A 24682-nucleotide genomic window follows, 5' to 3' on the forward strand; every position below is an offset into this window, starting at 1 on the left:
GGATCTACACAACAAAAGGCCTGGGACATCGACAAAATGATACATGTCAATTTCAGGCATTTATCTAGAGACATGGGCAGTGTCCGAATACCCATACAAGCGTACTATATATTTCAACTGCATACTATTTACTCATCATCACATACTATTTAGCACGTACTGTTTAGTAAACAGTATGCCACGGCCGCAACGTGGTAGATCGGCGGAGTAGGTGGGGCGGGGCCGAGTGCGGGTGGGCGATCAACTGAAATTGATCGCATTAACCAGACTAATAATACTTCATTTCCAATTCGCTTAATTCCTCTAAACTGAATGGAATTATAGGCCTACTCAAGATGGTCATAGGCAGACTACCAGATTCTACCTATACCATAGTAGACCATATAGCCCATCTATCCTATTTAAAAAGGACTTGAAACAGATCATTTGGTTCCATTTCAACATATTTATTAGTGAAAACAAAGTGCTGTAAAATATATAAATGAAATCAAATAGCCTTGTACACACACCAAAACCTTTCAAATGTTCAAATCAAAAGGTTATTTCACAGAAAAACATGGACGATTGGGTGAATCGCAAGTTCAGAACCACTGGACAGCAATATAATAAACTAAAGCACTGATCATTGGGAACAAGATCAAAATGACTGCTAAGGCTTGATCCATAAATGAAATAGGTAGCCTAGCCCACAAAACTAAAACAATCAGTTCAAATCAAAAGAACTGATTAACATTACATCAATAATGCAGCCACCCATCATTTTAAAGATGGTACAGTGTGTATTGAAACAATAACACTTTGAATTGACCACTTACACTGGCCTGGGGCCTGTTCAGGAGAAAAGAAATGTACAGAATGTTCAGATATCAATGCATTGTGTAGATCCACTGTCAGATGGATTTAAATATCATAGGAAATGATGTGTGCTCTATTCATTCTATTTCTGCAAAATCCGGTTCCAGATACAGCGCTGCAATGTAATTGTATTTTTAGGGGGTGGATCAGCTTAATATTGCAGATAGATTGTTGCTTCCATCAATGTATTTGTATTTTTAGGGGGTGGATCAGCTTAATATTGCAGATAGATTGTTGCTTCCATCAATGTAATTGTATTTTTAGGGGGTGGATCAGCTTAATATTGCAGATAGATTGTTGCTTCCATCAATGTATTTGTATTTTTAGGGGGTGGATCAGCTTAATATTGCAGATAGATTGTTGCTTCCATCAATGTAATTGTATTTTTAGGGGGTGGATCAGCTTAATATTGCAGATAGATTGTTGCTTCCATCAATGTAATTGTATTTTTAGGGGGTGGATCAGCTTAATATTGCAGATAGATTGTTGCTTCCATCAATGTAATTGTATTTTTAGGGGGTGGATCAGCTTAATATTGCAGATAGATTGTTGCTTCCATCAATGTATTTGTATTTTTAGGGGGTGGATCAGCTTAATATTGCAGATAGATTGTTGCTTCCATCAATGTAATTGTATTTTTAGGGGGTGGATCAGCTTAATATTGCAGATAGATTGTTGCTTCCATCAATGTAATTGTATTTTTAGGGGGTGGATCAGCTTAATATTGCAGATAGATTGTTGCTTCCATCAATGTAATTGTATTTTTAGGGGGTGGATCAGCTTAATATTGCAGATAGATTGTTGCTTCCATCAATGTAATTGTATTTTTAGGGGGTGGATCAGCTTAATATTGCAGATAGATTGTTGCTTCCATCAATGTAATTGTATTTTTAGGGGGTGGATCAGCTTAATATTGCAGATAGATTGTTGCTTCCATCAATGTATTTGTATTTTTAGGGGGTGGATCAGCTTAATATTGCAGATAGATTGTTGCTTCCATCAATGTATTTGTATTTTTAGGGGGTGGATCAGCTTAATATTGCAGATAGATTGTTGCTTCCATCAATGTATTTGTATTTTTAGGGGGTGGATCAGCTTAATATTGCAGATAGATTGTTGCTTCCATCAATGTAATTGCCTGCATCATTTCCAATTCCCCATTGTTTTGGTAAATATATATATCCATATGCATACACGTATATGCACATATGCATACATAAACACATATATACATACACATACAGTTGAAGTCGAAAGTTTACATACACTGAGGTTGGAGTCATTAAAACTCGTTTTTCAACCACTCCACAAATTTCTTGTTAAGAAACTATAGTTTTGGCAAGTCGGTTAGGACATCTACTTTGTGCATGACACAAGTACATTTTCCAACAATTGTTTACGGACAGAAAATTGCACTGATAATTCACTGTATCACAATTCCAGTGGGTCAGAAGTTTACATTAACTAAGTTGACTATGCCTATAAACAGCTTGGAAAATTCCCAAATTGTGTCATGGCTTTAGAAGCTTGTGATAGGCTAATTGACATCATTTGAGTCAGTTGGAGGTGTAACTGTGGATGTATTTCAAGGCCTACCTTCAAAATCAGTGCCTCTTTGCTTGACATCATGGGAAAATCAAAAGAAATTAGCCAAGACCTCCGAAAACAAATTGTAGACCTCTACAAGTCTGGTTCATCCTCGGGAGCAATTTCCAAACACCTAACAAGTACCACGTTCATCTGTACAAACAATAGTACGCAAGTATAAACACCATGGGACCACGCAGCCGTAATACCGCTCAGGAAGGAGACGCGCTCTGTCTCCTAGAGATGAACGTACTTTGGTGTGAAAAGTGCAAATCAATCCCAGAACAACAGCAAAGGACCTTGTGAAGATGATGGAGGAAACAGGTACAAAAGTATCTATATCCACAGTAAAACAAGTCCTATAATCGACATAAGGAAGAAGCCCAGCAAGGAAGAAGCCACTGCTCCAAAACCACCATAAAAAAGCCAGACTACGGTTTGCAACTGCACATGGGGACAAAGATCATACTTTTTGGAGAAATGTCCTTCTGTCTGATGAAACAAAAATATAACTTTTTGGCCATAATGACCATCATTATGTTTGGAGGACAAAGGAGGATGCTTGCAAGCCGAAGAACACCATTCCAACCTTGAAGCACGGGGGTGTCAGCATCATGTTGTGGGGGTGCTTTGCTGCAGGAGGGACTGGTGCACTTCACAAAATAGATGGCATCATGAGGCAGGAAAATTATGTGAATATATTGAAGCAACATCTCAAGACATCATTCAGGAAGTTAAAGCTTGGTAGCAAATGGGTCTTCCAAATGGACAATGACCCCAAGCATACTTCCAAAGTTGTGGCAAAATGGCTTAAGGACAACAAAGTCAAGGTATTGGAGTGGTCATCACAAAGCCCTGACCTAAATTCTATATAAAATTTGTGGGCAGAACTGAAAACGCGTGTGTGAGCAAGGAGGCCTACAAACCCGACTCAGTTACACCATCTCTGTCAGGATGAATGGGACAAAATTCACCCAACTTATTGTGGGAAGCTTATGGAAGGCTACCCGAAACATTTGACCAAATTTAAACGATTTAAAGGCAATGTTACCAAATACTAATTGAGTATGTAAACATCTGACCTACTGGGAATGTGATGAAAGAAATAAAAGCTGAAATAAATCATTCTCTCTACTTTTATTCTAACATTTGACATTCTTTTAATAAAGTGGGGATCCTAACTGACTAAAGACAGGGAATTTTTACTAGGATTAAATGTCAGGAATTTTGAAAAACTGAGTTTAAATGTAGTTGGCTAAGGTGTATGTAAACTTCCGACTTCAACTGTATATACGTACATTTACTATTCCCTGCAAACCCTACCACCCTTACCCCAATTGGAGTAAACTAGTAAACAATAACACTTAGGCTTCTACCTTCAGTTTATACATCTTATACACATTTTACAGACAAAATCTATTTTACAATAGTTATATTTTGTTTGTGTTTAGTCCTTGCTCTAGTCCCACCCTTCAGCTCCATTCAGCCGCTCCCATCTATCTCTTAACACCATCCATTTTGGATTTCTATTTGCCATATAACTGTGCTGTGATGCTTCAGAAAAGAACTGAACCTTTCTATTCTCATAGCTTCTACAGATTGTAAATTAAAAATTTTTTTTTTTTGCTAAAATAATTATTATATTATTGATTGATTGACTATGGCTGTTCAATTTTTTAAAAATTGATGTAAAAAATGTATCACTAGCCACTTTAAACAATGCCACTTAATATAATGTTTACATACCCTACATTACTCATCTCATATGTATATACTGTACTCGATACCATCTACTGCATCTTGCCTATGCCGTTCTGTACTATCACTCAGTCATATATCTTTATGTACATATTCTTTATCCCCTTACACTTGTGTGTATAAGGTAGTAATTGTGGAATTATTAGGTTAGATTACTCGTTGGTTATTACTGTATTGTCGGAACTAGAAGCACAAGCATTTCGCTACACTCGCATTAACATCTGCTAACCATGTGTATGTGACAAATAAATTTGATTTAAGACAATATACATATATGGACGAGCGATGTCAGAGAGGAACAGATTAAGATACAGTAGAATAGTATAGAATACAGTATATACATATGAGATGAGTAATGCAAGATATGTAAACATTATTAAGTTACTAAGATAGCGTAGAAGTCTAGAAAACAGTATATATACATATGAGATGAGTAATGGCTGTTTAACAGTCTGATGGACTTGATAGAAGCTGTTTTTCAGTCTTACGGTCCCAGCTTTGATGCACCTGTACTGACCTCGCCTTCTGGATGATAGCGGGGTGAACAGACAGTTGCTTTTTTCCCCTTGCTGTGTCATATTGGGTGCTGTAGGTCTCCTGGAGGGTGGGCAGACCGCACCACCCTCTGGAGAGCCTTGCGGTTCCGGGCAGTGCAGTTTCCGTAACAGGCGGCCCGACAGGATGCTTTCAATTGTGCATCTGTAAAAGTTTGTGAGGGTTTTAGGTGACAAGCCAAATTTCTTCAGCCTCCTGAGGTTGAAGAGGCTCTGTTGCGCCTTCTTCACCACACTGTCTGGGTGGGTGCTCAATTTCAGTTTGTCAGTGATGTGTACGCCAAGGAACTTGAAGCTTTCCACCTTCTCCACTGCGGTCCCATCGATGTAGATAGTAGAGAGTGCACCCCCCTGTTTCCTGAAGGCCACGATCACCTCCTTTGTTTTGTTGACTTTGAGTGAGGTTGTTTTCCAGGCACCACACTCCCAGAGTCGTCACCTCCTATAGCAGATGACAATGAGCAAAGTAGACATATAACCACTGTCTGCCATACAAGGTTTCCATTCCTTGAATCCTTTCATGAATTATAACCAGATCTCACTGATACTTCACTTGCATCACATTCTTTGAACAGCCGTGACATGTCACAAAAGAGCGAGAGAGAAAAAGCCCCAGCGCCATCTTTAATCTGAAGAGATTTGTGGCCTCGAGTGATACTGAGCTCAAAGTCACTATAAACTCAGATGAATGAAACAGGCAAAGATCAAAAGGACTACAACTATAGAACAAGACCAGGTAAGGGGCAGGACTGTTCACTGTTCATCATAACTCAACTGGATTGTCTTCCTTGCGAATTGAGGTTAGCCTTCGCTGGTTGTCATTTGTGAGTTTGAAGTGCATTTGACACACACACTCACCTACACTCACCTACCTACAGCTACTGCAGCTCCACACACTCCCACCAACAGGGATGAACGCTGTTCCTAAGATCCCATGCACCATCCTGGCAAAAGTCATCATCATCTTCATCCTCTCTATAGCTGAGCAGCAAGCAGTAGTGTCCAGTATCTAAATAACTGGTATTCACAAAAGTACATACATTCTAAAGTGCTGATTGGAATCATTCATATTGACAAAGAACATTTAGAGTCATTCACCAAGCCCACGCTTTGCAGGCAAACATCGACACCTACCGCCTTTTACAGAACAGTGGCAGAATGGTTAACTCTTGCAGGTTTTGACATTACCCATTTGCTTTAATGTCAAAAAGCACAATGCACATCACTGCAGAGAACATTTTGAAAGTGGTTGATAAACAAAAAAGCCATTCCTCAGAGTGACCTCCATGTCATTTACTACATTTTGAACAATCCATAGCTTTAATTTCTACTACCTCCAGAACACTGTCTAACAGTGTTTCCGTTGTTGTAGTCTGCTCTGCGGCTCCATAATCTCACAAGGAACAAAAGAGCCTGTGTCACAGGGTCAGGAGACATTTAGTCAGACAAAAGTTTGTGTCAGCGCTTTCCTGTGAAGGAATGAGAGCCGTGCGAGGCAAGCCCAGAGAGTGAGAGAAAGAGCAGGAGAGAGAGGAGAGAAGGAGAGGAGAGCAGGAGAGAGAGGAGAGAAGGCGAGAGAGCGAGGGGGGAGCGGTTGGCCTCTGTCGCCTCTCTGAGGAGAGCTACGGTTTAATGGGCCTACGCTTCCACTCCATTTGCTGCTCTGCTGCAGTATGTCTTAGGGGCAACACTGCGTAGCAGCGTACCATGTGTGCCAGGCTTCTGTCACTACGGATACAGCTCTGCAGTGGCACCACGGCAACAGCTCTACACCCCTTAAACAGCTGTCAGAAGCTATTCAGACAGAGGCAGACACAGTTCAAAACAACACACACACACGGCCCAGTCATAACGTTACACTACTGAGTCAGACACACTGTTCAAAACAAAATAGCAGAGCAGCCCCGTCATGACGCATCAGAGCAGAAACTGTAGAGGCTACTTTAAAGCCTGGTACTGGTAACTTTCCTTCTCACAGAGAGAAATTACTGGCAGAGACTTTTCTTCTTGACTCCAACCTTATTTGCTAGCCTGTTGGGGGCCCTACGTGAAATTGTGTTGGGGGGCCACACCACCTTGAGAGCAAAAATATTTCAGCGGCCCCCCTCTTGACAGCGGAGAGAAAAAGCAATTCTCCACATTTTGCCATGGGGCGTAGAGAAAATGTTACCGTTTCAAAGCAAGTTTGCTGCAATTCTAGACATTTTGCGATGGGGCTGAGAGAAGATCATGCAATTTGATAAATCATTTCCTGCAATTCTACACGTTGCCATAGGCTGGAGAGAAATGTTTGCAGTTTATAAATATGATATCTGAGTGAGAGTGACTAACAAAATCAATCAGGGCCCCGGCCCCCAGTCGGTAATTCGACCATGATTACTACCAGTTTAGATAACTGGTTTTCAGCTGGGCCGCCAGTTGTATAGATGTTTGCCTCAGGAAGACCCCATCACCCCCCCCCCCCCCCCCCCCCGAATGAAATCCTAAAGGTAACACTGAACTCTCTCGCCTTCTCAGTCTTTCTATATTTCTCTCTCCCCCTCGCTCGCTCCCCTTCTTTGTCTCACTTTATCACACTCCCTCTCTCAGAAGGCCTTGCACACTCAAACTTGTACTCACTAAATTATTTTGGGTCCATTTCAAATCATATCAAAGTTTATCAGCCTCATACACAGTTTTGCACTTCGAAGCCAAACAACAATTTCATGGCTGGACAGTTGCAGAATAATTACATGAGGCCCCCAAGCAGACACATCGATCAGCACTCAGTACTTCTTTCCGAAATAATAGCCCATTTTTTTATAGTGATATTCATTTCTTTTGTGAGAAGCTGCCTATCTGCCACTGCTGGTCTTTGATGACAAGCCTTTGAAAAAAGGACAATAGAATAATACATTATTATTCTTTGCTGATGGGCTCTCCATCTATGCCTTGGTAAACAACATCAAATCTATTCTGAGGCAGTGGCTCCCAACCTCCTCTCACTACCAAATAAAACTGGGTAGTTGCTAGACAAGGGCTGTATCCTTACTAGTCTCCTATGGAAAAAACTCATTAGCAAACATCACTGCTAAAGGGCTAACCAAGATCAAAGCTTGCAATATGTGTTCCAACCTGATTACAAAAGCACAGTATTCAGTTAAAGCTAGCTACATTATACCCTCGAAATACATTCCCTGACTGACAGAACCACTATTCATTCAGTTTATGCCAAAACAGGTACAGCTTATTAAACACCTCTGAACACTTTTGTGCTTGCCTTTTTTTAATCAGGTATGTCATTGAGAACACATTCTCTTTTACACCAACAGCCTGTTTCTGTAGTGAGCTGCTGAGCATGAGTAACATCGGTTTAGACCTAAATGACTGTAGAGCCAGCCAGACAGGTGTAGTCTTAGTTGTGTGAAACCTGAGACATGATGACTCACCATGAGTAGACAGCAGGCTAGGCAGGTGTTCAGAGGTGTTCAGGTGTTCGGAGGTGTTCAGGTGTCTGGAGGTGTCCAGGTGTCCAGATACTGAGGCAGTGAGGTGCTACATGTCTCTATGATGAACATGAACCATAGTCCTGATCCTGATCCCACTACAAAGGGGGCAGACACCCAGCACAGCTCTCTATGGAGGGAAACCCATACAAGGATGATTAAACACTATGGAAAGATGTAGAGAGAGAGAGAGAGAGAAGAGAGAAGAGAGAAGAGAGAGAGAGAGAGAGAGAGAGAGAGAGAGGGGAAGAGAGAGAGAGAGAGAGAGAGAAGAGAGAAGAGGGGAGAGAGAATTATTGGCACACAGTGGAAAAGAATGTTCAACTGCATACAAAACCACAGGTGGTGATACATGACAGAGAATAATCTAACGTTCAGAAACCACAACAGTATTTAATGTAATGGTGCAGTTACTCAGTCTGTATTGTAGTGTGGGATGTCTGAAAGAGTCTGTTGTCATAGTGTTCGCAGGCAGGCAAGATCCCGCGTGTTAATGGAAAACTGTGGGTGGACTGACATAGGGTGTATAGGGTGTCCCAGATGGAACCCTATTCAATATATAGTACTTTTGACTAGATCCCTATGGGGGAATAGGGTACCATTTTAGATGCAAACATAGTGTTGCACCAAGAACTGTGATGTACACTGAACAAAAATATAAACACAAGATTTTACTAAGTTACAGTTCATATAATGAAATCAGTCAATTTGAATAAATTCATTAGGACAGAATCTATCAATTTCACATGACTGGGACTACAGATATGCATCGGTTGGTCACAGATACCCTAAAAAAGGATAGGGGCATGGATCAGAAAACCAGTCAGCCTCTGGTGTGACCACCATTTGCTTCATGTAGCGCGACACATCTCCTTCGCATAGAGTTGACCAGGCTGTTGATTGTGGCCTGTGGAATGTTGTCCCAATCCTCTTCAATGGGTGTGCGAAGTTGCTGGATATTGGCGGAACTAGAACACGCTGTCGTACAAGTCGATCCAGAGCATCCCAAACATGCTTAATGGGTGACATGTCTGATGAGTATGCAGGCCATGGAAGAACTGGGACATTTTCAGCTTCCAGGAATTGTTTACAGATCCTTGCAACATGGGGCCGCGCATCATCATGCTGAAATATGAGGTGATTGCGGCAGAGGAATGGCACGACAATGGATCTCGTCACGGGATCTCTGTGCATTCAAATTGCCATTGATAAAATGCAATTGTGTTTGTTGTCCGTAGCTTATGCCTGCCCATACCATAACCCCACAGCCCCATGGGGCACTCTGTTCACAATGTTGATATCAGCAAACTGCTCGCCCTCACAAGGCCATACACGCCGTCTACCATCATACAGTTGTAACCGTGATTATTCCATCAAGACCAGACTTCTCCAGCATGCCAGTAGTGAGAATTTGCCCACTGAAGTCGGTTACGATGCAGAAATGCTGTCAGGTCTAGATCCTGGTGAGGACAACGAGCACGCCGATGAGCTTGAGGCGGTTTCTGACAGTTTTTGCAGAAATTCTTTGGTTGTGCAAACCCACATTTTCATTAGCTGTCCGGGTGGCTGGTCTCATACGATCCCGCAGGTGAAGAAGCTGGATGTGAGGCCGGTTGGATGTACCGCCACATTTTCTAAAACGACGTGGAGGCAACTTATGGTGGACAAATTAACATTAAATTCTTTGGGAACATTCTTTGTGGACATTCCTGCAGTCAGCATGACAATTTCGCACTCCCTCAAAACTTGTGACATCTGTGGCATTGTGTTGTGTGACAAAATGACACATTTTAGAGTGGCCTGTGTAATGATCATGCTGTTCTTGATATGCCACACCTGTCAGGTGGATGGATTATCTTGCAAAAGAGAAATGTTCACTAACAGGGATGTAAACAAATTTGTGCACATTTTTTTTTTCAGCTCATGAAACATGGGACCAATACTTTACATGTTGCATTTATAATTTTGTTCAGTATAGTTCGATTAAAACGTTTTACATGCTTTCCAATAATAATTATTTCACTAATAATCCTGTTTACATAGACACATCTGAAATCAGGCTACCTGGTGGCACTCTGATAAATGAAGAAAATTGCCAATCAAAATAATAAGCATTAGTGATGCACCGATATGACATTTTTGGCCGATACCGATATTTCCCTTTCCAAAACAAACCCGATAACCAATATTTACAATTTTAGTGGCCTTTTAAGCATTCTAGTACAGTTAAATAGTTAACACACACACGGATGCAGTGGTCTAAGGCACTGCATCTCAGAGCAAGAGGCGTCACTACAGTCCCTGGTTCGAATCCAGGCTGTATCACATCCAGCCGTGATTGGGAGTCCCATTGTGCGGCGCACAATTGTCCCAGCGTCGTCCGGGCAGTCATTATAAATAAGAATTTGTTCTTAACGGACTTGCCTAGTTAAATAAAAGGTTACACACACACACACAAAAGTTATTTTGTTGGCATTTACGTATGTCCCATTACCAGTAAAACATAATCAAAACCTACTTCTTTCACTTACTTGATGTGCTGTTTTGTCGTTTCATTCTCAACCAGGATTTCTATGGAACACCGTTTGGGTCTTTGTGTGTCAAAAATGATACACCTCAAATAACACTATTTGACGTGTCAAATAACACAACATCTGTTTCAGTAGCTAGCTAACTATATATCTAGGTGTCATCATCTAAAATAACCCTAATTTATGAGACAGTTCTTATTTGATTAATGGAGGTTGGACCAATCTATGTGAAGCTAGCCACAATAAGGATTAGCCACAATAGTGTACTTTGCGGTTAGCCTTAAAAATAAAAGTATGGCATAATTCTACTATTTGTATTCATTTGCATTACTGTCAATGACATTCTTTCATTTTGAAGGCAAACCGCAAATTACACTATTGTGCCTAATCCTTATTGTGGCTAGCTTCACAACACATAACCCAGTGCGGTTGAGCCTCACTAGCCAGATGAAGCTAGCTGACTGCTTATAACATTAGCAACTTAGCCCTGTTGCCCAAAGCTGACTAGCTATTTATTTTCATGAACTGATGTTCAATTTCAATAGGTGAAGAACAAGTGTGTACCGGTGCTCGACCAGTCGGCGAAAGCCAACATCACACACGACAGAGAACGGTTGATTAACAAGGGCAATAAATTCCATTATCTTGGCTTTAATGAATTTCGCCTTTAAGAAAATTTGAGTGAGACAACTCACTCTTTCAAATGACTGCTCGACTTGTAGACTGCTCAATCCACACAGCAGACATTGTGGGCTAGTATAGCGCACCTATCGCGCAAAATATAGCGCAACATTTTCCGTGGCATCATTACGTTATATAGGTATGCACGTCAGCTTTGACATCGGTTTTGCACCTCGGGGCGTTAAACTAGACATCGGCTGATACGATTATAGCATTTTTAACAAAAAAAATGTTCAACTTTTTTTTTTATTTCACCTTTATTAAACCAGGTAGGCTAGTTGAGAACAAGTTCTCATTTACAACTGCGACCTGGCCAAGATAAAGCAAAGCAGTGAGACACAAACAACAACACATGGAATAAACGAGCGTACTGACTGTACGCGTATTGACTGTACTCAGACAATAACACAATAGACAAAAAAGAAAGTCTATATACAATGTGTGCAAATGGCGTGAGGAGGTAAGGCAATAAATAGGCCATAGTAGCGGAGTAATTGCAATTTAGCAAATTAACACTGGAGTGATAGATGTGCAGATGATGATGTGCAAGTAGAAATACTGGTGTACAAAAGAGCAGAAAAGTTCATAAAAACAACATGGGGATGAGGTAGGTAGATTGGGTGGGCTATTTACAGAGGGTTATGTACAGCTGCAGCGATCGGTTAGCTGCTCAGATAGCTGATGTTTAAAGTTAGTGAGGGAATTATAAGTCTCCAGCTTCAGGGATTTTTTCAATTCGTTCCAGTCATTGGCAGCAGAGAACTGGAAGGAAAGGCGGCCAAATAGGAGTTGGCTTTGGGGATGACCAGTGAGATATACCTGCTGGAGCACGTTCTACAGGTGGGTGTTGTTATCGTGACCAGTGAGCTGAGATAAGGCAGAGCTTTACCTAGCATAGACTTATAGATGACTTGGAGCCAGTGGGTCTGACGATGAATATGTAGCGAGGGCTAGCCGACTAGACCATACAGGTCACAGTGGTGGGTGGTATAAGGGGCTTTGGTGACAAAACGGATGGCACTGTGATAGACTGCCCCCAGTTTGCTGAGTAGAGTATTGGAAGCTATTTTGTAAATGACATCGCCAAAGTCGAGGATCGGTAGGATAGTCAGTTTTACGAGGGTATGTTTGGCAACGTGAGTGAAGGAGGCTTTGTTGCAAAATAGGAAGCCGATTCTAGATTTAATGTTGGATTGGAGATGTTTAATGTGAGTCTGGAAGGAGAGTTTACAGGCTAGCAAGACACCTAGGTATTTGTAGTTGTCCACATATTCTTAGTCAGAACCATCCAGAGTAGTGATGCAAGTCGGGCGGGCTGGTTCGGGCAGCAAACGGTTGAAAAGCATGCCTTTTGTTTTACTAGCATATAAGAGCAGTTGGAGGCCACGGAAGGAGTATTGTATGGCATTGAAGCTTGTTTGGAAGTTAGTTAACACAGTGTCCAAAGAAGGACCAGATGTATACAGAATGGTGTCGTCTGTGGAAAGGTGGATCAGGGAATCACCCGCAGCAAGAGCGACATCGTTGACATATACAGAGAAAAGAGTCGGCCCGAGAATTGAACCCTGTGGTACCCCCATAGATATCGTCTGATTCCGATATGTTCACCAATATATCGTGCATCCCTAATAAGCATATTTGATTCTGAGTTTGGACATATAGTCTGTACATGAAAACTACTTCTAAGATGCCTGCATTCATTTTTGTGCATGTACTGTAACTGTACTCATTATGACATTACAACAGAGAGCTAGAAAGACAGACAGACAGAGACAGACAGCTGTTTGACAACATTCTGCTTGTCAAGTTGCACTGTCTTTGTTTGGTTTCCGTGAGAGCACAGGATGACCTATACATGATCACTTGAAAAAGGTACAAGCCTCAATTGATGTTGAATAGACAAGAGAACAAAATAAAAGCACAACATGAATAATGCAGTGACAAATATAAATTATTTATTTACAAATAATTATAGGAGCACAGAAGGAGGGATTTCAGAAGTTTAAGAACTGACAGAGGTATTTGTTTACCCAGAGATCAGTCAGTAGCTAAGATTTCATCAAAACTGACTCAAGGAAACATTACCAACATCCCAAATTGAATTTCAACTCTGTCTGGCTTCAGAGAGCCCCTTCTTCACCATAGCTCACCACTGAGCTCCTCCATTCTAGTCCACTACCCAATGCAGTTGTCTGTCTGCTTTGCACCCTCTTCAAACACAGGCCAAAATTAGATTTGGGATGCATCCCAAATGGCACCCCTTCATTATATAATACACTACTTTTGACCAGGGCCCATAGGGAATAGGGTGCCATTTATGACAAAAAAAATGGCATTCATGAGGATAGAATGCCACTGGCGTACAATAGGCTTCTTCAGACTAACTGTCTGAGTCACAATAATTAGATTTCCTCAAGGGTGTCACATGGACTTTTCAGATTTCCTAATTATTTGTACATTTTTACCCCTGCAGGGAACATTTTGTAGTGCTTTATCTATGAGTTTTCATGCATGAGTTATTGGCTCTACAACTAATGTATTTGAACAAATGTTTTGGATGTGTCTGAACAAGTGTCTAGCATCATTCTGAGATATCTGTGTAGAAGTGAGAGATGTAAACTGGAAACACCTTATTACATGACAAAACATACAGCCTAGACGTGGTCTGTGTTGCCCTCTCATGAGAGTACACTGGCTGAAAGGGCAGTGATTAGAGTTAAAATAGATGGCAAAGCAACGATTTATGGGTGGGGGAAAGAGGGGGATATCCCCTGAGGTTAATACACCAGTCTAGACACACAGGAAGACTAGGGGTCAGGCAGTATACAGGGCTCAGGTGAGGCAGCCCACCTGTCCCCCTGGTCCCATTGGCCACATGCTGATTAGAAAGGATACGAGGAAGTACATGAAAACGTCTCTGTCTTCATCCATACAGATCAGCTCATATTAGACTACCACAATCCTGTTTCACAACAAGTCTATGGAATGTATCCAAATATTTTAAATCACTGTTTTAAGTGCTGATACTACCAGGCTATCATTAAATTCTGTTCATACGGTATGATTTCCGTATAAATTACTGCATTCATCTGTATCCCGGAATGACACTTAGTGTCTCCATTTCATTGATAAATTGCTGAGATAAATATGTGCATTCACATCCTGCCTCTCCTCTCTTCCACTATTCTGCTACAATGCTCTTGCCTTTATGTCTCACAGCTCCCCCTAACGTCTTTATGCAGCTCCCCCTAACGTCTTCATGCAGCTCCCCCTAACGTCTTCATGCAGCTCCCCCTAACGTCTTCATGCAGCTCTCCCTAACGTCTTCATGCAGCTCCCCCTAACGTCTTCATGGAGCTCCCCCTAACGTCTTCATGCAGCTCCCCCTAACGTCTTCATGCAGCTCCCCCTAACGTCTTCATGCAGCTCTCCCTAACGTCTTCATGCAGCTCTCCCTAACGTCTTCATGCAGCTCCCCCTAACGTCTTCATGCAGCTCCCCCTAACGTCTTCATGCAGCTCCCCCTAACGTCTTCATGCAGCTCCCCCTAACGTCTTCATGCAGCGCTGTGGCACCGTGAAATGCCCATGCCTAACTGTGGCTGAAGAATGCCCAGTTCAGCAACATGGACAGTGCCACCTACCTCCGCACAGGAGACAGGTGAACTCACTTCAGCACAATGGACAGCGGCACGGACTGCAACACAGTGGACAGCAGCACTCAGTTCAGCACCAGGCCAGCCGAAGACAGCACCACAGTGCTGCTCACCCAACACACCTGTGCAGGATTACTAATCAGCACACCTGCAAGGCATTCCCTAATCAACAGACTGGCAAAAGAGTGCAGTCTGGACCTCACTCAATGGGAGCAGTTAGGAAGATACATTATGCATACTCTTTGTTTCTCTCGCCGTCTACAGACTCTTCAGAAGGAGAGTTGCGGACTCTGCCAGTGAAGCCACTGCCTGAGACTACAGGTGGCTGCCATCTTTAACCACTCTCCTGCCTCAACTGCTTTGTGGACTAAAACTCCAGAGACACTAAAATCTTAGCAAGTAAGAGCCGTAAGACAAAGTAAAAGCATCTGAAACTTGAACTATTTTGTAGTGTTTACTCATTGCCACTGGTGTAGTCGGGCACACCGCACACTTCCCGTCAAGCTCTTTCTAATATCTTTAATACAGCTCTTCCTAATGTCTTTTAGACACCATAGTCCCTGTGCCCAAGAACAACAAGGTAAACTGCCTGATTTGATTTAGATTTTCTGTCTGGCTTTAAATGTGGGCTAAAATATATTGCTGCTCAACTTGAGAAAACCATTGGGGTGCCCATTGACTAACAGCAGTTTGAAATAGGTTCTATAATGGCAGTTTGAGAAATACAGTACCAGTCAAAAGTTTGAACACACCTAATTCAAGGGTTTTTCTTTATTTTCTACATTATAGAATAATAGAAGACAAACTATGAAATAACACATATGGAATCATATAGAAACCGAAGAAGTGTTAAACAAATCAAAATGAGATTTTTCAAAGTAGCCACCCTTTTCCTTGATGCTATCTTTGCACACTTTTGGCATTTTCTCAACAGGCTTCACCTGGAATGCATTTCAATTAACAGGTGTGCCTTGTTAAGCTAATTTATGTAATTTCTTTCCTTAATGCATTTGAGACAAATTTGTTGTGACGAGGTAGGGGTGGTATGCAGAAGATAGCCCTATTTGGTAAAAGACCAAGTCCTTATTATGGCAAGAACAGTTCAAATAAGCAAAGAGAAATGACAGTTCATCATTACTTTAAGACATGAAGGTCAGTCATTCCAGAAATTAAGAACTTTAAAAGTTTATTTAAGTGCAGTTGCAAAAACCATCAAGCGCTGTGATGAAACTGGCTCTCATGAGGACCGCCACAGGAAAGGAAGAACCAGAATTACCTCTGCTGCAGAGGATAAGTTCATTCGAGTCACCAGCCTCAAATTGCAGCCCAAATATACTTCAGAGTTCAAATAACAGACACATCTCAACATCAACTGTTCAGAGGAGACTGCATGAATCAGGCCTTCATGGTTAAATTGCTGCAAAGAAACCACTACTAAAGGACACCAATAAGAAGAGACTTGCTTGGGCCAAGAAACATGAGCAATGGACATTAGACTGGTGGAAATCTGTCCTTTGGTCTGATGAGTCCAAATTTGAGATTTTTGGTGCCAACTGCCGTGTCGTTGTGACACACAGAATAGGTGAACGGATGATCCCCCGCATGTGGTTCCCACTGTGAAGCATGGAGGACGTGTGATGGTGTGGGGGAGCTTTTCTGGTGACACGGTCTGTGATTAATTAATTTAGAATTCAAGGCACACTTAACCCGCATGGCTACCACAGCATTCTGCAGCGATACACTATCCCATCTGGTTTGCGACTATCATTTGTTTGTCAACAGGACAATGATCCAACACACCTCCAAGTTGTGGGATGAGTTGAACTGCAGAGTGAAGGAAAAGCATACAACAAGTGCTCTGGAAAAGCATTCCAGTTGAAGCTGGTTGAGAGAATTCCAAGTGTGAAAAACTGTCATCAAGGCAAAGGGTGGCTACTTTGAAGAATCCCAAATATATTTTGATTTGTTGAACATTTCTTTAGTTATTACATGATTCCATATGTGTTATTTCATATTTTTGACGTCTTCACTATTATTCTACAATGTAGAAAATAGTAAAAATAAAACCTCTTGAATGAGTAGGAGTGTCCAAACCTTTGACTGGTACTGTAGGTTCTCAGATAAAGTGGTTGACATAGCTCTGTGCACTGTTGGAAGCTTGGGGACTCCCTAACCGACTCCTGCTTTCATTCTCTATAATAACAGAAACACAGACATACAACTCCACAGGGGTTGCCCCAAGGTGCAGACAAAAACTTTAATCTGAAAATGTTGCATGGGGAGTAGGTATAATAGATTTAGAACAGAGCAATTACTCCAGCTATTGTCTATCAGCATCTCCTTCCAACACTTTGTTATATCTCCTAAACAGCCGAAACAGGGTAGTTTGTCGGTTCAGATCTGCTTTGTGGCTTAACTACAGCACACTCAAGGGAAATAAGAATGGCTTCCTTTGAATGGAGCAGAAGCCTGAGTGCAAGGCAAGCGAGCCGCTTTTCCCATTACTCTCTAAATCAGGACTGTAATCAGATTTCCAACGTCGCCTATATGTCTGACTTCTCCTGAAGAACATGAGGCAATGCTCCAGGTTTTTCCTGCTCCTCCATCTTAACCTATTGCTTGTCTTTACTAAGGTGGGATGCTTGAGTGACCTGTATCAAGTGACCTGTATCAGCAAGTACAAGTTCTACTGGCCAAGCAACAAGTTTTATTACTAGAGGTGTTTCCCAGCAACACAACAACACAAAGGACTTTGTGACGAATGCGTATGTAAAAAGGGCTTTATAAAATAAATGTGATTGAAATGGATCACATTAGAGACCTGTTAGTAACAATTAGAGATGGATCCACATGGAGTACACTCTCCTAAATAGTTCTGTCCTCAAAGTGGAAATACAGAACTGACAGTATCGCATTGTATAGCATCATAAACCCACTCTCTAAAGTAAAACATGCACGCCAAGCAACTCCTAGGGTGTTCTTCTTTAAAAAATATATTTTCTCTTCCATGGAATTCGCAGTGATATTCTAAATGGGGTGTTCTGTGTACTGTTGCATATCAATTAGCAGCTCATTAGAACAGCAACAGTCCCCTTCCCCGCGGCTTCCTGTAGCCCCCCGAGAATCATTGACCCTGTAGCCCAAGGCTGTCTCGCTCTCGCTCTCCTGTAGCTGGTCTCAAATCTCATTTGAGGGAAACACATTGTCCCAGGTTGAGGCTGTGGGAGATAACCACCTGACTTCAAAGGGTGAAGTACAGAATGTCCACCCTGCAAATGGAATGTCTGAGAGACCATTAAGACTAGGCTATATCAAATAAAAGCACTGAGGGAAGGCAGGAAGAGACTTCCTAAAAGCAGCTTACTGTTCAGTACATAGCCATTGAGAGGGACAGCTAACATTGGAAAAGCCTGAGCCTATAGCATAATAACCCAGTAATGACCTCAACTTCTCATACATTGCTACTAGGACTATTGTGTGGGGACCAGCATATCCATTTGCACTAGCTCATGTGTATTTTGGGCCAGAAATGCTAGGGTATTTATAGCTGGCTTCAGAAGGCCATCGGTCTGTGCGAACTGTTAACACAATGAACAGCCATGCCTGAACAAGGACACAATTTTGGCAACTGGACTGGAGGTAGCTGACTACGTCTGGTCGTTTTGGTAACTGGACTGGAGGCAGCGGAATATGCCAGTGTCCCAAATGGCACCCTATTTTCCTATGGACCCTGGTCAAAAGTAGTGCACTATATAGGGAATAGAGTGCCATTTGGGACGTAACCTACTACTCACTTTCCTTTTGGATAATAATCCTGGCAAAGAGCAGTTCACTTAGTAGGCTTGTTGCCATTCCATTTCCAATGTCTCTTGTGCTCAACCAGCAGCACAATTCTATTTGCACTCCACAACTTATTATAAATCGGATTCCCATTTCTCAAAAACCACAGAGTATTTCCCTTAACAATCACAATCCACAACTCAATGTTCTTTTTATTATCTCAATCAATAATTTTGCTCGAAAAGAGAGAGTATTTGATGTGTGAATATTTGCTGCATAGTTCAAGCAGGAGTGGTTTGGACGCTTGTCCCCTAGCCTAGATTCCTCCTACACTAGTTCAAGCAGGAGTGGTTTGGACGCTTGTCCCCTAGCCTAGATTCCTCCTACACTAGTTCAAGCAGGAGTGGTTTGGACGCTTGTCCCCTAGCCTAGATTCCTCCTACACTAGTTCAGGCAGGAGTGGTTTGGACGCTTGTCCCCTAGCCTAGATTCCTCCTACACTAGTTCAAGCAGGAGTGGTTTGGACGCTTGTCCCCTAGCCTAGATTCCTCCTACACTAGTTCAAGCAGGAGTGGTTTGGACGCTTGTCCCCTAGCCTAGATTCCTCCTACACTAGTTCAAGCAGGAGTGGTTTGGACGCTTGTCCCCTAGCCTAGATTCCTCCTACACTAGTACAAGCAGGAGTGGTTTGGACGCTTGTCCCCTAGCCTAGATTCCTCCTACACTAGTTCAAGCAGGAGTGGTTTGGACGCTTGTCCCCTAGCCTAGATTCCTCCTACACTAGTTCAAGCAGGAGTGGTTTGGACGCTTGTCCCCTAGCCTAGATTCCTCCTACACTAGTTCAAGCAGGAGTGGTTTGGACGCTTGTCCCCTAGCCTAGATTCCTCCTACACTAGTTCAGGCAGGAGTGGTTTGGACGCTTGTCCCCTAGCCTAGATTCCTCCTACACTAGTTCAAGCAGGAGTGGTTTGGACGCTTGTCCCCTAGCCTAGATTCCTCCTACACTAGTACAAGCAGGAGTGGTTTGGACGCTTGTCCCCTAGCCTAGATTCCTCCTACACTAGTTCAGGCAGGAGTGGTTTGGACGCTTGTCCCCTAGCCTAGATTCCTCCTACACTAGTACAAGCAGGAGTGGTTTGGACGCTTGTCCCCTAGCCTAGATTCCTCCTACACTAGTTCAGGCAGGAGTGGTTTGGACGCTTGTCCCCTAGCCTAGATTCCTCCTACACTAGTTCAGGCAGGAGTGGTTTGGACGCTTGTCCCCTAGCCTAGATTCCTCCTACACTAGTTCAAGCAGGAGTGGTTTGGACGCTTGTCCCCTAGCCTAGATTCCTCCTACACTAGTACAAGCAGGAGTGGTTTGGACGCTTGTCCCCTAGCCTAGATTCCTCCTACACTAGTTCAAGCAGGAGTGGTTTGGACGCTTGTCCCCTAGCCTAGATTCCTCCTACACTAGTTCAAGCAGGAGTGGTTTGGACGCTTGTCCCCTAGCCTAGATTCCTCCTACACTAGTACAAGCAGGAGTGGTTTGGACGCTTGTCCCCTAGCCTAGATTCCTCCTACACTAGTTCAAGCAGGAGTGGTTTGGACGCTTGTCCCCTAGCCTAGATTCCTCCTACACTAGTTCAAGCAGGAGTGGTTTGGACGCTTGTCCCCTAGCCTAGATTCCTCCTACACTAGTACAAGCAGGAGTGGTTTGGACGCTTGTCCCCTAGCCTAGATTCCTCCTACACTAGTTCAAGCAGGAGTGGTTTGGACGCTTGTCCCCTAGCCTAGATTCCTCCTACACTAGTTCAAGCAGGAGTGGTTTGGACACTTGTAGCATAGCCTAGATTCCTCCACTGTCACACCTTTTATTTCCATCCTCACAGCTCATCATAACACAAGCTGTGTGAATGACAATACATCCCCTTCATGCAAACACAGGTGTGTCAGCCAAAACACCATACCAATGAAGTTAGCCTGATAAAATACTTAAATAAATTAAACCAGTTTCGGAAGCTCTTGGGAAGACAATGGAAGTTCACTTCAAAAACAATTGTTTATTGTTAAAACCATTAGTTCCGGTGTATGGCTTCATCAGGGTATTTCAACTAAACACTGTACAAGAACATCACAGAGCCCCAGGTGCATCCCAAATTACATTCCCTACATATTGACCAGAGTAGTGCACTACCAAAAAGGGTGCCATTTGGGACGCACTCCTCCTGCTACTAAGCCCAGTGTAAGCATAAAGGTCAGATACGAGCCTGCTTATTTATATAACGGACTGTAACTGCCTCAGTGTCAACTTCACGGCACGCTGGCCTGCTGCTGCAGACCACATAAAACAGCTCAGGCAGCACTTCCTCTGTACGATCAAATGTCACTATGCATCTACTCAACGCAATCATTTAGAATACAGTACCGACTGACACCACTCTTCTTAGTAATCATACAGTGTTATAGAGGGGACTATCTGACAGACAATTGCAGTACTACTAGCTATGTTTTCTTTCTTTATCAGATGCTTTAAGACTGATGGCAATGTCCCTGGTAATGTGCCGACAATGGCGACAGAAGGGAATGCGGAGAGGAAAAGAGGAGAGGACAATGGTTGGATGAGTTATGTCCCCTGTTGTGCGGAGATAGGAAGAGAAGAACAATAACAAACAGCCCAACAGAAGGCAGAGGGCTGAAATAACTGCTTCGCCGGGAGGTCAGGGGTCAGCGATTGCTCCTGACTCTGGGGATGAGAGAGGGAGACCAGCCTTGGGGATTGGGAAACAGAAAAAATAGAGAGGAGGCATCCCAAAGGTGTCCCTGGGCTCTGGTCAAAAGTATTGCACTAAATAGGGAATAGGTTGCCATTTGGGACGTAGAAGAAAGTCATAGCTCTCAGCCCTGATGAATCCACAGTCTGCTATTTATCTGCTGTCAGCAGCTGGAGCCAGCAGATGCAGCAGTCTAATTGGCTAACAAGGGTCCCAGGTCCCCCAGAAGAGGCTTTGGAGCAGCGGATTGATTGGCTACGGAAGCTCCTCTTTGTTTACACAACAACATCCTGGCTGTATGGCCATCTACTTCAGAATCAGAAAGCTCCATCATGTTGAGGCACAGAGATACAGACACACACAGTGACAAACACACAGTACAAACTGACACACATTTAGGCTTGTCCAGAGGAAAGATTAATTCAATTTCATTAGAGCAACACAAGCCCTGCTCCAATCACATCAGCCACTGACTGACTGGAAATATAACTGCCATCACTGGTTGTCTATTTTAGGGATATGGCCTACTGGCTACATTGTACTATGCTGAACATCTAAAACGGACTCTACTGTGAGCAGAAGTCTATACTGTGCCGCAGCACAGAAGTGACGTCTGGCTGTCTGAAGGGATTAGGGGAATGGGCTGGCAGCCTCTATAGATGTCTGCAGGGTCGGTCTCGCCCTGGTGATGCTAGTGGACACACAGAGGGTGGAGGGACAATGGGACAAAGAGACAGGAGGCTGCTCTGGTGAAACTAGGAGGACACACAGAGCCCTAATAGAGGATGAGGAGGAGTGGAGGGGAAAGGAGGCTGAGGGGGACAGGAGGCTGAGAGTGTGAACGGAACACTGGACACGTCAGGCCAGGCATGAGGCATTGTCGAGATGTGCAGCACGCCACTCACACACACACAGTCAGTCAATGCTGCATTTTACTGAGCTCTACTGTAGTATACAATCTTTACCCACATACTGTAGAAATACTAGCCTCAGTTATTCTACGATTAAAGGTACTATGATCATATTTGTTACACAACAGTAATTACATGTGTGTAAAGCCTCAGCTGTATTTCAGGGATGAAACAGTGAAGTGCTTTGATCGTGTGCTGTAATATTTGGTTGTACTGCTGGATTCTCCCTTTAAGGGTACAGAGCCTGATCCTTTGAAGAAAGATAAGCAACATATGTTCTCATACAAAACCATTCTGATGCCAGTAGCTGTCACCCAACTATTGAAACTACATGAGACGTTTACACATAAAAGGGAGACATACATTTGGTTCAAAGTTGAGATATGGACAGGTTAGGACTTAAACCACTCAATTGCAGTCAAATAAATAAGATACTACAGTATGTACTATTTGTGATGAGAATAGGTCCTTCAAAGTTAAACAGAGACTAGAGGTCGACCGATTAATCGGAATGGCTGATTAATTATAGGGCCGATTTCAAGTTTTCATAACAATCGGAAATCGGTATTTTTGTCCGCCGATTTGCCTATTTTTTTTATACCTTTATTTAACTAGGCAAGTCAGTTAAGAACACATTCTTATTTTCAATGATGGCCTAGGAACGGTGGTTTAACTGCCTCGTTCAGGGGCAGAACGAAAGATTTTCACCTTGTCAGCTCGGGGGATCCAATCTTGCAACCTTACAGTTAACTAGTCCAACGCAATAACAACCTGCCTCTCTCTAGTTGCACTCCACAAGGAGCCTGCCTGTTACGCGAATGCAGTAAGCCAAGGTAAGTTGCTAGCTAGCATTAAACTTATCTTATAAAAAACAATCAATCATAATCACTAGTTAACTACACATGGTTGATGATATTACTAGGTATTATCTATCGTGTCCTGCGTTGCATATAATCTGACTGAGCATACAAGCATCTAAGTATCTGACTGAGCAGTGTTAGGCAGAAGCAGGCACGTAAACATTCATTCAAACAGCACTTTCGGGCGTTTTGCCAGCAGCTCTTCCTTGTGCGTCAAACATTGCACTGTTTATGACTTCAAGCATATCAACTCCCGAGATGAGGCTGGTGTAACCGAAGTGAAATGGCTAACTAGAGGGACGGAAGCTATACTGTTACACTGGTAATACTAAAGTGCCTATAAGAACATCCAATAGTCAAAGGTTAATGAAATACAAATGGTATAGAGGGAAATAGTCCTATAATTCCTATAATAACTACAACCTAAAACTTCTTACCTGGGAATATTGAAGACTCGTGTTAAAAGGAACCACCAGCTTTCACATGTTCTCATGTTCTGAGCAAGGAACTGAAACGTAAGCTTTCTTACATAGAACATATTGCACTTTTACGTTCTTCTCCAACACTTTGTTTTTGCATTATTTAAACCAAATTGAACATGTTTCATTATTTACTTGAGGCTAAATTGATTTTATTGATGTATTATATCAAGTTAAAATAAGTGTTCATTCAGTATTGTTGTAATTGTCATTATTACACACACACACACAAACATATATATATATATATATACACACACACACATACATACAGTGGAGTAAAAAAGTATTTAGTCAGCCACCAATTGTGCAAGTTCTCCCACTTAAAAAGATGAGGCCTGTAATTGATCATTTTGTCTGTCATAGTTGAAGTGTACCTGTGATGAAAATTACAGGCCTCATCTTTTTAAGTGGGAGAACTTGCACAATATGTGGCTGACTAAATACTTTTTTGCCCCACTGTGTGTGTGATATATATATTTTTTTAAATCGTCCGATTAATCGGTATCGGCTTTTTTGGTCCTCCAATAAATCGGTATCGGCGTTGAAAAATCATAATCGGTCGACCTCTAATAGAGACAGAATGTCTGCATCTCAGATGGCATCCTATTCCCTATAGTTGCTACTTCTGACCAGAGGACTATGGGCTCTGGTCAAAAGTAGTGCACTATATAGGAAATAGGGTGCTCTTTGAGACATAGAAAATAACATTCTCAGATGCTCTGTGTGACCTCAGGTGCCTGGTCCACCTGGCCAAAGGCTCAAGAACTAGAATGCAGAACTGTCACTGTCA

General features: G+C 42.5%; 1 protein-coding gene across 7 annotated transcripts in view; it reads right to left on the reverse strand.

The window, feature by feature from the left end:
- tanc2b (tetratricopeptide repeat, ankyrin repeat and coiled-coil containing 2b) overlaps positions 1-24682 on the reverse strand; it is a 218719-nt gene that overhangs the window by 181893 nt on the left and 12144 nt on the right. For all 7 annotated transcript variants that reach the window (XM_090212876.1, XM_090212875.1, XM_021576270.3 and 4 more), the window contains exon 2: positions 8183-8369. The gene's annotated coding sequence lies outside the window, so the exon portion shown is untranslated. The remainder of the gene's footprint in view (positions 1-8182; positions 8370-24682) is intronic.

Source organism: Oncorhynchus mykiss, chromosome 20 (genome assembly GCF_057628025.1).
Source record: "Oncorhynchus mykiss isolate SJ-2025 chromosome 20, ASM5762802v1, whole genome shotgun sequence".
Lineage (NCBI taxonomy): Eukaryota > Metazoa > Chordata > Actinopteri > Salmoniformes > Salmonidae > Oncorhynchus > Oncorhynchus mykiss.